Source organism: Salvelinus sp. IW2-2015, linkage group LG32, assembly GCF_002910315.2.
Source record: "Salvelinus sp. IW2-2015 linkage group LG32, ASM291031v2, whole genome shotgun sequence".
Classification (NCBI taxonomy): Eukaryota; Metazoa; Chordata; class Actinopteri; order Salmoniformes; family Salmonidae; genus Salvelinus; species Salvelinus sp. IW2-2015.
Genome location: NC_036871.1, coordinates 34,182,359 through 34,195,866, shown reverse-complemented (window position 1 = coordinate 34,195,866; position 13,508 = coordinate 34,182,359). Strand labels below are relative to the sequence as shown.

At 42.9% G+C, this 13,508-nt stretch overlaps 1 pseudogene; it reads left to right on the top strand.

Annotated features, from left to right (window-relative positions):
• The window catches only part of LOC111956602 (integrin alpha-6-like), a 57,753-nt pseudogene that overhangs the window by 40,824 nt on the left and 3,421 nt on the right, over positions 1-13,508 (top strand).

The window sequence follows — 13,508 nt, the reverse complement described above, 5'->3', positions numbered from 1 at the left end:
CCACGAGCTCGGTGACGAAGATCTACCCGTCGTTCTATGCGGATGGCGAGTGCAATCAAAGAGTCCACGCTGGAAGGAACCTCCCGGAGAGAATCTCATCCTTAACCTCAGCGTGGAGTCCCTCCAGAAAACGAGCGAGCAACGCCGGCTCGTTCCAGTCACTGGATGCAGCAAGAGTGCGAAACTCTATAGAGTAATCCGTTATGGATCGATCATCTTGACATAGGGAAGCCAGGGCCCTGGAAGCCTCCTTCCCAAAAACTGAACGATCAAAAACCCGTATCATCTCCTCTTTAAAGTTCTGATAAACGTTAGAACACTCAGCCCTTGCCTCCCAGATAGCTGTGCCCCACTCCCGAGCCCGACCAGTAAGGAGTGATATGACGTAAGCGATCCGAGCTCTCTCTCTAGAGTATGTGTTGGGCTGGAGAGAGAACACAATATCACACTGGGTGAGAAAGGAGCGACACTCAGTGGGCTGCCCAGAGTAACATGGTGGGTTATTAACCCTAGGTTCCGGAGACTCGGAAGACCAGGAAGTAGCTGGTGGCACGAGACGAATACTCTGAAACTTTCCTGACAGGTCGGAGACCTGAGCGGCCAGGGTCTCAACGGCATGACGAGCAGCAGACAATTCCTGCTCGAGTCTGCCGAGCATTGCTCCCTGGAACTTGACGGCAGTGTTGAGAGAATACGTAGTCGCTGGGTCCATCTTGGTCGGATTCTTCTGTTATGCTGGTGAATGAGGACCCAAAAGCGACGTAATAGAAACAGAGTCTTTATTCCAGTATAAAACAAATAATGATTCTCCTGGATATTATCAAAGGTAAATCCAAAACAGGAAACTGAAATCCTCTCGTCAATAGAGAGGAACGACTGGAGACGCGACCACAGACTGCAGGTCGCTTCAGGAAGGCACAGGCCGTAGCTGACATAGACACCTGCTCACACGCAGCATCTAAAGAAGGCAAAAACACGACAGGGCGGAACAAGGACACAGGACAGCAAACATCAAACAAGAATCCGACAAGGACAGAAGCGGAAAACAGAGGGAGAAATAGGGACTCTAATCAGAGGGCAAAATAGGGGACAGGTGTGAAAGAGTAAATGAGGTCGTTAGGAGAATGAGAAACAGCTGGGAGCAGGAACGGAACGATAGAGAGAGAGAGCGAGAGAGGGAGAGAGGAAGGGGGAGAGAGAGGGATAGAAAGAGGGAAAGAACCTAATAAGACCAGCAGAGGGAAGCACAGGGACAAGACATGATAATCAATGACAAAACATGAACACTTTAGCGTCCAGTCATTCCGAATGCTCTTATTCCCTAATTTTTCAGAATTACAAGCCTGAAACTATTTCTAAAGACTGTTGACATCTAGTGGAAGGCATAGAAACTGCAGTTTGAGTCCTAAGTCAATGGATACTGTAATGGTATTGATAGAAAACTACAAAACCAAAAAATAAACTACTTCCTGAATGGATTTTTCTCAGGTTTTTGTCTGCCAAATCAGTTTTATTATACTCACAGACACTATTTTAACAGTTTTGGAAACTTTAGAGTATTTTCTATCCAAATCCACCAGTTTATGCATATCATATCTTCTGGGCCCGAGAAGCAGGCAGTTTAAATTGGGCATGCATTTCATCCAAAATTCCGAATGCTGCCCCCTACCCTAGTGAAGTTACATTTTATCGATTATTTATGTTTTAGGATACCTAAGGTTGGATTAGGAACGTTGTTTGAAATGTTTGGACCAAGTTTACRCGTAACTTATTAGATAMTTTGTAGTCATGTTGGGCGAGTTGGAACCGGTGTATTTCTGAATAAACGCGCCAAATAAATGGATATTTCGGGGATATAAAGAGGGAATTTATCGAACAAAACGACCATTCATTGTGTCACCGAGACATTTGAGATTGCAAAAAGATGAAGATCTTCAAAGTTAAGGCATTTATTATATGGCTATTTCTGACTTTTGTGTCGCACCTGCCTTGTTRAAAGTKGAATGTTGTCATTTTGTATGTGGAGCGCTGTCCTCAGATAATCACATGGTCTTTCGCCATAAAGACTTTTTGAATTCTGACCCCRCGGCTGGATTAACAAGAAGTTRWGCTTTATTTTGATATATTACACTTAYATTTTCGTAAATGTTGAATAATTATATTTCTGTAGTTTGAATTTGGCGCTCTGCAATTTCACTGGATGTTGTCAAATCGATCCCGCTAAAGGGATTGGAGCGTTAAGGGATCCCTATTAATGTAGGATAGTGCMCATTTGGCAATGTCTGATTTCTGATTTGGCTGGTGTGGCGSTATTACGGTCACCGCAACAGCCCTAGGTCAGCGCATGCTCGGAGTACASGTCCTGGTAATCCGTCTGGCCATGCGGCCTTGTGAATGTTAACCTGTTTAAAGGTCTTACTTACATCGGCTACGGAGAGCATGATCACACAGTCGTCCGGAACAGCTGGTGCTCTCATGCATGCTTCAGTGTTGCTKGCCTCGAAGCGTGGATAGAAGTCATTTAGCTTGTCTTGTAGGCTCGTGTCACTGGGCAGCTCGCGGCTGGGCTTCCCTTTGTACATAAAAACATAAAACATAAAAACATGCAACAAAGAAAAACCACAGTAAATTACCCACCACCCTAATGTGTGAATAATATAAAATCACCAGGGCTCTGTCTCACTTGAGAGCCGACGGAGCAGACACAGTACTGATCGATGGTCCAGTGAAAGTACATCGTACCTGAGAAACGGGAAACATAGGAATAGACACCATCCATGGTACCATGCACAGGAGGTTGGTGGCACCTTAATTGGGAAGGACGGGCTCGTAGTAATAGYTGGAGCCGAATAAGTGAAATGGTATCAATACATGGTTTCCATGTGAACACGAAGCCAATACAGTCCCACCAGCGGCAGCCTCACTCCTCGTCTCCTTCAACTTTTTCAGATTACGATCAWACCGGTCCCAAATCTTTCTCCATGTTTCTTTGACATCAGTGTCGTTGTTAAAATTTCGTGATATCCATGATATCTCCCTCCAGCTGTTGTCTTTTGGGCACTTGTCCGAATATACAACCACATCGAAGGGTTATAAAGGCTATTGTATGTCTCACTAGTTTGCACAGACGCTCCTCAAAACTGGACAGAGACATAGACATAATTGYGAGTATCAAATCTAGAAAAAAAAAGYTCCAAAAATGAAGCTTGTAAGTAGTAGGAAGCGAATTAGCAGAATGTTCATCTCTTCTGGGTTTACACCACAAGGGATACTGGAAAATATGTGAGGTAGACACAGGGGCGGGACTTCGGTTGGTMAAACTCACTGTTTGCGTATTGCCTGTAGACCCATATAGGTGGATGCAGTGGATTGAGATGCTGTCAAARCAAAACAAAACAGATTCTCTAGCTTAAACTGACGGATTTTGATGGGGATTTTTTTTATCATGTTACTTAGATTGACGCACCGGTGTGTCAATAGACTCTAAGAGGATTTATAGACCTACTGCTGCATTGGCCTATACTGTAGGCTATCGCTGAGTTTTATGCGCTCATTTCTTGAGCTGTCAATGATCCACCATGTATCAATGTGTCCATATGGCAGACTCTGGTGCTTTTGGCCTTAGCTTCATTTTTACTTTCGACTCTTTATCATTTTMCTTCAGATTTTTATGATTAACCACATGACAATGAGTTTGAGAAACAGAAACGTTATTATTGAAATGAAACTGTTCCACGAAAATGCGTATATAAATATAATCATAACTGTCACGCAGATCGGTGTAAATGGTAGAAGAAATTGTAAGCTTCCCCAAGCTTCCCCAAACTTGAAACGTGAGCTGCCTATGGTCTTTACWATTACACCCATAAAATAGTTGCACATAGGAGGTCCCGTGAAAAAACATGCCCGCCTATGGAATTTCTCTCTTCTCAAATGTTTCTCCCTTCATCAATAAGGCAAATCTATACACAACACTTCCCCTGTCCATCTATCCATCAAAGACAGAATATCATGGTCAGTTTCTCTCTCTCCACAGTGGAGAGTATCATGGCTTCTCTCTCTCCACAGTGGAGAGTATCATGGCTTCTCTCTCTCCACAGTGGAGAGTATCCATGGCTTTCTCTCTCCACAGTGAGGGTATCATGGCTTCTCTCTCTCCACAGTGGAGGGTATCATGGCTTCTCTCTCTCCACAGTGAGGGTATCATGGCTTCTCTCTCTCCACAGTGGAGAGTATCATGGCTTCTCTCTCTCCACAGTGGAGAGTATCATGGCTTCTCTCTCTCCACAGTGGAGGAGTATCATTGCTTCTCTCTCTCCACAGTGGAGGGTATCATGGCTTCTCTCTCTCCACAGTGGAGGGTATCATGGCTTCTCTCTCTCCACAGTGAGGGTATCATGGCTTCTTTCTCTCCACAGTGAGGGATATCACAGGTTATCTCTCTCCACAGTGAGGGATATTATGGCTTGAGCCTCTCAGATGATCTTTGAGATGAGACAGTTAGTTCCTTGTTGAGATGACCTTTCTCCGTTTCTCTGAGTCATCTCTCTCTCTCTCTGTCTCTCTCTTGCTCTAGGTGGCAGGATATCGTGGTGGGAGCCCCTCAGTTCTTTGAGAAGGATGGAAAGGTGGGCGGAGCTATTTATGCCTATATTAACAAGGGCGGAGTCTGGAGTAAGCYCACGCCCACCAGGATAGACGGACCTCAGGACTCCATGTTCGGATTGGCTGTAGAAAACCTGGGAGATCTCAACCTGGACGGTTATCAGGGTGAGGGGGGTATGCATAGTGGTGGGAGGTATGGTTGCTGGGGGTGGTGTAGCACCCCCTGATAAATTGAAATAATTTTGGCAAAAKGATTTCAATCTGAACAGACATAAATCAAATAATTCAAAATACTACACAGAAGAGCATAATTTAAAAGAAATAGCTGTGGATTAAGTTTTATCACAAGCACTTACAGTCTGGAAGGCCACAAGTTGGGCATCAGACAGGTCAAATATAGAACAGCTTGTTGCGTTGTGGCCATAGATATAATCCATAGTAGGATTTTGGAACCTCTTACCCTGCCACTTTGACTGTTAAACTCACTGGTACACCAACATCGGATGCAGTCCTGACTTGAATGGGGACTGCCATCTATGTGTTATATTTCTATGGTTGGTTGCGGCTGTCAGTTTGCCTTTCACAAATTTCAAAATACAATCGTGAGAAAAACGTGGGYCTACCGTTTTGAAAGCAAATGCCTACTGCTGGAAAGAGAAGACTAATATTTCTGTAGAAGCTAACTATTTTTTTCTCAACAACTTTTTGAGCAATTCTGAGTGAACAGCAGCTTATCTTGAGATATTGGCACAAGTGCATCGGCTATCACCGGTGAGTAGACTATGCTGACTTCATCTTCATCATTGGGTGAGTCAGTGTCACTGGAAAGTTTATTTTGTAGCCTACTGTAGCCTATACTATACACACTATACACCATATATCAGGGTTTCTGTTAGGAACGTTTGGCACCGGACAAATGACTGGGAAGATTTTCATTCATCAGACATTTGAGAAATGTACCTGTCATCCATATGTGTTGAGTGCATAACCCATTAGGGTGTCCACCCACACAGCCAGCGCCATCAATAAACCAGGGATGTTGGCCAAATGAGCCACATTACATCCTTACAAGCAGCCTAGAACACATTTTTAAAACACTATTCGTTGTGTTTCGATGTGTAGCATATCCAAACAACACCAACATGCTGTTCTTTAGCTTTGCCAGATACAGTAGGCTACTGCGTCTGCTATACAGATATAGGCATACAGAAGGAGGCAAATTCATTATCTTTCGATCATAATATTCTTTTTATAAAGATAAGCATTATATTGTTAGATTATGGAAGTAACTCTGGTAGGCCAAAAACATTCTCCCTCACCTTAAATGAATGTCAATACATTGTTTATAGGGGAAATAAAAGCAGGGTATTATATCTCAGCAAACACAACATTAGTTTACAGTTGGAACTTAATTTGGCCCAACAAAATGAAACAGAATGAAACAAAACACTTGTAAACTGCTTTAAACAAGACAGGCTAGTACCTACTTAACCTTACAAATTACAACAATAGGCTAATGATATTTATTTTACAAAAGGCCTACTTATAACCCACCTCAAACTAAATATCGAGCACACAGATATAGGCATACAGAACGAGGCTAAAGGAGGCTTATTCGTAATTTTTTAAATCAGAATAAAAAAATAAAAAATCTAAGTATTATATTGTTAGATTATAAGAATAAGAATAATTTGCTAATGTGGGCCTAAAACATTCTTCCTCACCTCAAGTTCAACTGTCGAAGTGAGTTGCCGTCATAGGCCTGCAGTTTAACAGGCTAATAACCACACCAAACCTTCACCAAAGCTTCTAAACTGTATTAACAAGAAAGGCTAGAGCATAACATACCCAAATGACAGAAATAGACTAATGATATTTATTTTACAAAAGGCCTACTGATATATCTTAAGCTAAATAAGGAGCATACAATTGAAAACAGAGATCGAACTTCATTTAGCCAACAAAAATGTCTCAACAGAATGAAACAAAACACGTTTTGAATATTTAAATAACTGGTTTAGATTAATGAATAGGCCTACAAAAATAACAATGATATTCAATAATAATAATAATGAAACAAATGATTATAAATTGCATCCTACCTGAAAAGTGAGTTGCACAGTAGCCTGCATTTGGCCATTTGTGTGTTAAAAAATAATAATTAGCTAATGTCTTCAAACATGTCTATGAAGTAGAACTGCATGACATGTGTTTCTAAAAGGCCCTTTTTTCAGACCCTGTTGAAACATGTTCCTCATATGTGGAAATCCTAAAAATGCAGCTATGTGTGTGTGTGTACACACATGTCTGTCTTTGCCTTTGTGTGTGTATGTAGACAGTGTGTAATCCTGACTCTCTCTCTCTGCCAGACATCGCTGTGGGAGCACCATATGATGACAGTGTGTAATCCTGACTCTCTCTCTCTGCCAGACATCGCTGTGGGAGCACCATATGATGACAGTGGGTCAGGGAAGGTGTTCATCTACCACGGYTCAGCTCAGGGCATCAACATCAAACCGGCACAGGTGTTGTCAGGGGTGCCATGGAAGACGAGGTTGTTTGGTTATTCTCTAGCTGGTAACATGGACCTGGACAAGAACTCCTACCCTGACCTGGCCATAGGGTCCCTCTCCGACTCTGTGTTTGTCTACCGGTAACCATGGCAATTGATCATCTATTAGTCATCTACCCCACAATGTTTTGTTTTAAATACATTCCATTTGTTATACTTTTTTTTGGGCCACTTTCTTGACCTTTAAACATTTGACACTGTGACCCTGTGATGTTACTCCAGAGCTCGGCCAGTCATCAACATCCAGAAGGTTGTCAAGACAACGCCAAAGGAGATTGATCCAACTAAGAAGAACTGTGGCAACAACATTTGGTAAGATTGCTGTGTGTGTGCTGTTCATCTGCATATGGAAAAGTATAAACAATTTAAACCATATTCATAAATACTCATGACTTTGTGTTCCCAGCTTGGAGGTAGAGGCCTGCTTCTCCTACACAGCCAACCCTAAATCCTACAACCCCAAACTGAGTAAGACAACACCTTTTGTGTTATGATTTCAAAATAAATAATTCAATGGGCTTTTAATGCTTTAGATCAGTATGCAATAGTAACTGTCCCTCTCTTTCTCTACCTTTCTCTCTTCTCACTTCCCCCTCTCTCTCTTTTGCTCTCTCTGTCTCTCTCTATCTCTCTGTCTCTCGCTCTCTCTCTCTATCTCGCTCTGTCTCTTTCTCTCTCCCCTCCACAGCGGTGGCGTACTCCTTTGAAGCGGATGCGGAGCGTAGGAAGAAGGGTCTTCCCCCCAGAGTGACCTTCTCCACACGTTCCAGCGAGGACCATGACTACGAGTCCACTGGTGTTCTCACCCTCAGTGAACAGGGCAAGAAGGAGTGTATCACTGCCAAACTCACTCTACAGGTACTGCATCACAACTCTCACTGCCAAACTCACTCTACAGGTACTGCATCACAACTCTCACTGCCAAACTCACTCTACAGGTACTGCATCACAACTCTCACTGCCAAACTGCACTCTACAGGTACTGCAATCACAAACCTCACGGCAAACTCACCCGACAGGTACTGCCAAACTCACTCTACAGGTACTGCATCACAACTCTCACTGCCAAACTCACTCTACAGGTACTGCATCACAACTCTCACTGCCAAACTCACTCTACAGGTACTGCATCACAACTCTCACTGCCAAACTCACTCTACAGGTACTGCATCACAACTCTCACTGCCAAACTCACTCACAGGACTGCATCACAACTCTCACTGCCAAACTCACTCTACAGGTACTGCATCACAACTCTCACTACCAAACTCACTCTACAGGTACTACAGGTACTACAGGTACTACAGGTACTACAGGTACTACAGGTACTACAGGTACTACAGGTACTGCATCACAACTCTCGAAACTAGTGACTGTTAACAGTCTTTCACCAGCCTTGTAGGTGAAATGTGGACAAGTCTCCTCTAGCCTTTGTCAGTAGTATGTCATTACCATGCAGTGGTGTAAAGTACTTAAGTAATATTACTTTAAAGTACTACTTAAGTAGTTTTTTTGGGGGGGGGTATCTGTACTTCACTTTACTATTTATATGTTTGCCAACTTTTACGTTTACTTCACTACATTCCTAAAGAAAATAATGTACTTTTTACTCCATACATTTTCCCTGACATGCAAAAGTACTCGTTACATTTTGACAGGAAAATGGTCTAATTCAAACACTTATCAAGAGAACACCCCTGGTCATCCCTATTGCCTTTGATCTGGCAGACTCACTAAACACAAATGCTTAGTTTATAAATTATGTCTGAGTGTTGGACTGTTCCCTTGCTATCCGTCAATAAAAAAAAACGAGAAATGATTTATACTTTAACTTAAATGTTTGATACTTTAGTACATTTGAGCAATTCCATTTACTTTTGATACTTAAGTATATTTAAAACCAAATACTTTTAGACTTTTACTCAAGTAGTACTGGGTGACTTTAACTTTTACTTGAGTCATTTTCTATTAAGGTATCTTTACTTTTACTCAAGTATGACAATTGAGCACTTTTCCCTACACTGTTACCATGTATATCTGATCTGTACTCCGTGTGTCTGTCATCAACAGGAGAACATTAAGGACAAGCTTAGGGGAATCCCCATTGAGGTTGCCGTGGAGATACAGAACTCCAAAAGGAAGAGAAGAGCGCTCCCAGGGCTCACGCCCATCCTCGACTCCAACCAGCCTATCACGGCCAGTGCTGAGGTATCCAATAACAACCGTAACACAGTCTCCTATTAGGCAGCTTTGAGTCACCTACTGTATGTGACAGAGTTATACAACTGTTGCCTGCTCAAAGCCTGTTCCCTCTGTATTAGTATGAGTTTGTGTGATTGGCATGTTGTTCCCTGTGTGTGTAGGTGAGTTTGTGTGATTGGCATGTTGTTCCCTGTGTGTGTAGGTGAGTTTGTGTGATTGGCATGTTTGTTTCCTGTGTGGTAGGTGAGTTTGTGTGATTGGCATGTTGTTCCCTGTGTGTGTAGGTGAGTTTGTGTGATTGGCATGTTGTTCCTGTGTGTGTAGGTGAGTTTGTGTGATTGGCATGTTGTTCCTGTGTGTGTGAGGTGAGTTTTGTGTGATTGGCATGTTGTTCCCTGTGTGTGTAGGTGAGTTTGGTGTGATTAGGCATGTTGTTTCCCTGTGTGTGTAGGTGAGTTTGTGTGATTGGCATGTTGTTCCCTGTGTGTGTAGGTGAGTTTGTGTGATTGGCATGTTGTTCCCTGTGTGTGTAGGTGAGTTTCCTGAAGGAAGGATGTGGCAGTGATAATTTGTGTCAGAGTAATTTACAGCTTCAGCACCGCTTCTGCTACAGAGAAGCCAACAAGGACTTCCATCTACTGCCTATGTGAGTAGAACACATTAACCTGTCACCAACCATCACCTGGGTGAATGGAATCAATGCTGACATAGTCTGTTGGTGTCCTTGCAGGGAGAATGGGGTGCCAGTGGTCTCCCTTAGCGACCAGAAGGACATCGCCCTAGAGATCACAGTGACCAATAAGAATGGAGATGATGCTCATGAGGCAGCATTGGTTGCCTCCTTCCCCTCCTCTCTCTCCTACTCCACCTCCTACTCTGCACCCAAGGCAGTGAGTTACCCCTCTCTCTCTCTCTATCACTCCACTCTCTCTCTCTCCTTTCCCTCTTCCATCTTTTAGACTGGTACTGAATTGTGATTGGCTGTTGTTGTTGATTGCAGGACAGGCAGGTGTCCTGTGTGGCCAATAAGAATGGCTCTCAGGCAGACTGTGAGCTGGGGAACCCCTTCAAGCGAGACTCAGAGGTGAGAGACACCATCAGCTAATCATGATCACTAATGTGAGTGTGTGTGTGCGTGCGTGCGCTAACATATCACTCTGTTTGTTTAGGTGACGTTCTACATAATCCTGAGTACAGCAGGCATCTCCCTGAACACCACAGAGCTGGAGATAGACCTGAAGCTGGAGACGTGAGTAGAGTACACACTCCTCTGTCATGTCTATAATGAAATAGATATGGATTTGACCAACAGTGCTGATTTGATCTCTGACCTTTCAGGACAAGTGACCAGCAGAAGGTGGGCAGAGTCAAGGCCAAGGCCAAAGTGGTGATCGAGCTGCAGCTGTCCCTCACAGGGTAAAAAAATATTATTTGCCAGCTGCTCACTTTAATGTGCTTTTACACGTGAGACCTCCCAACATCTAAACTTCAGTAAGGTGTTGTGTGTGTTTGTGCTCACAGTGTACATGTTTCCCTAGAGTGGCCAAGCCTTCCCAGGTCTACTTCACTGGAGAGGTCAAAGGTGAGAGCGACATGAAGTCAGAGGGAGACATCGGCAGCCCGATCGAGTATGAGTTCAGGGTAAGGATCATGTATTTTTATTTATTTTCATAAACACACAAAAAAATGAAAAAAATACATAAACCAAACAGGATTATTCATATTTCATTATAAACTGAACTGACCTGTCCTTTGATCTGTCTTTTGATTGACAGGTGATCAACCTAGGGAAGCCCCTGAAGACCTATGGCACCGCCTCCCTGATCATCAATTGGCCGAAAGAAACTGTGGAGGGGAAGTGGATCCTGTACCTGGTGAAGATGGACTCCCAAGGTCTGGAACAGATCACATGCTCTCCAGAGAGAGAGATCAACCCACTCACTGTCAAAGAGGTTAGCAAGCACTGGGCGGTCAAACTCTAACACACAGTCAAACTCTAACACACTAACAGTCCCAAGTGTTCATACACAGTCAAACTCTAACACACTACACTAACAGTCCCAATACAGTTAACTCTGTTGTACGATGCTTACCAATGGAAGGTTTGTTCCAAATTACCATGCATCTAACTTCTGTTACACTGTGTTCAGGAGAGTAGGAGTAGCAGGAGGAGGCGAGCTGTAGGGGAGACAGACAAACCTGAGGGAACCATCGCACTGCTGACTGACAAAAGGAAATACACTACTCTGGTAACACAACTCTCCTTCTCTCCCAGTTGATCAATGTTGTTAGTCGTGTACGAGCTATCCTGTAATATGGTGTGTGTGTGTGTGTGTGTTACAGTCGTGTGAGGATGGGGCAAAGTGTGTGGAGATTCACTGCTCCCTACAGGGCCTGGACAGTAATGCAGTCATCCTGCTCAGATCTCGCCTCTGGAACAGCACATTCCTGGAGGTAAGACACGCACGCATACACGCACACATACACGCACGCACACACACACGCACGCACGCACGCACTCACGCACACACACACACCTCGACACACACCTCTTTGATATTTGACTGCACCTCAATCCCCTGTCCACACTCATGTCCCTCTGTGATTCCCAACAGGAGTACTCTAAGCTGAACTATCTGGACGTGATAGTGAAAGCCTCTCTCAGAGTGGACGGCACAGCTAAAAACATGGTCCTGAGGAACGCTGAGACACAGGTACTTTATCAGTTTCACATTTCAACACAAAACATATTTCACTTTCTTTTACTTTCTAATGATGCTTGATTGATGTTGTCTTTCTCAGGTGAGAGTGACAGTGTTCCCGGAGCGTCGTGTGGCTCAGTACGGAGGACTGCCATGGTGGATCATCCTGGTGGCCATCTTGTTAGGACTTTTGCTGCTCGGCCTGCTGGTCTTCCTGCTCTGGAAGGTAAGGCAGCATGGGGGAGCACAGAGAAACTGTTTACAGTATATACAGTGCCTCTGGAAAGTATTCAAACCCTTTGACTTTTTCCACATTTTGTTACACTACAACCTTATTCTAAAATGGATTAAATAAAAAAAATCCTCAGCAATGTACACACAATACCCCATAATGACAAAGTGAAAATAGGTTTTAAGAAAGTTTTGCAAATGTATAAAAAAAAAARAATAGAAATACCTTATTTACGTAAGTATTCATACCCTTTGTTTTTAAGCCATGGATTTCCAATCCCTTAATATTATTGTTGGATCTAATTTTAACAGCTAACATTTCGATGGCAATAATAAATAGATATGCTGATAGCAGACAACCTTGTTTTACTCCTCTTGACAGTTTAAAACTTTCTGAGATGTTGCCATTATTTACTATTTTACACCTAGGCTTACTATACATGATTTTAACCCATTTTATAAGAGATTTTCCAAAATTGAAATATTCTAGGCATTTATATATAAACTCCAGTCGTACTTTATCAAAGGCCTTTTCAAAGTCAGCTATGAAAACCTGTCATGAGAATGATGTTCTCCAGGTTCATAAACCAATTGGATTAAACTACTCAGTCTGCTAGCCAGGATTTGTAAGATACTGGAATGAAAACAGACGGAGGCCCAGTCTCCAATAGTCAAATGTTAATTCACGAGAGCGCTGGTTAGTTGTACTAAACCATTCATTTTATACTAGCTCCTTACGCACATACTCTTGCACACAAACAGAATTCATACGCACATACATTTKCACACAAACAGTAGGTATCCTACGCACATACTGTCCTGCTACCCAGCCAACAAAGATTAGAGACTGTGAGAATCACTCCCTGTCCCCAATCTCTCTGTGGCCCCTAGCCAAGGTCGGCACCGGATCTTGCTCAGACAGTCTGTGTTTAAGACACTTTAGAGACATATTGTACAGCTTTTATTGTTTTACCCTAATTCTGACTAAAACTACACACCTCATTAATTATACTTTTACTGACTATACCTAAACAAACCCATCAGATAATAAATGTATGATTCTAATCAATTTCATACAGTTATAAGGTTTCAGAGTGGGAATTATTTCATCATTATCTTTCAACATTTAAATGACTTTAACAATACCAGGCCTGGTTCCCCAGATATTTGATAGTGCTCTATTGTTTCCAGTACTT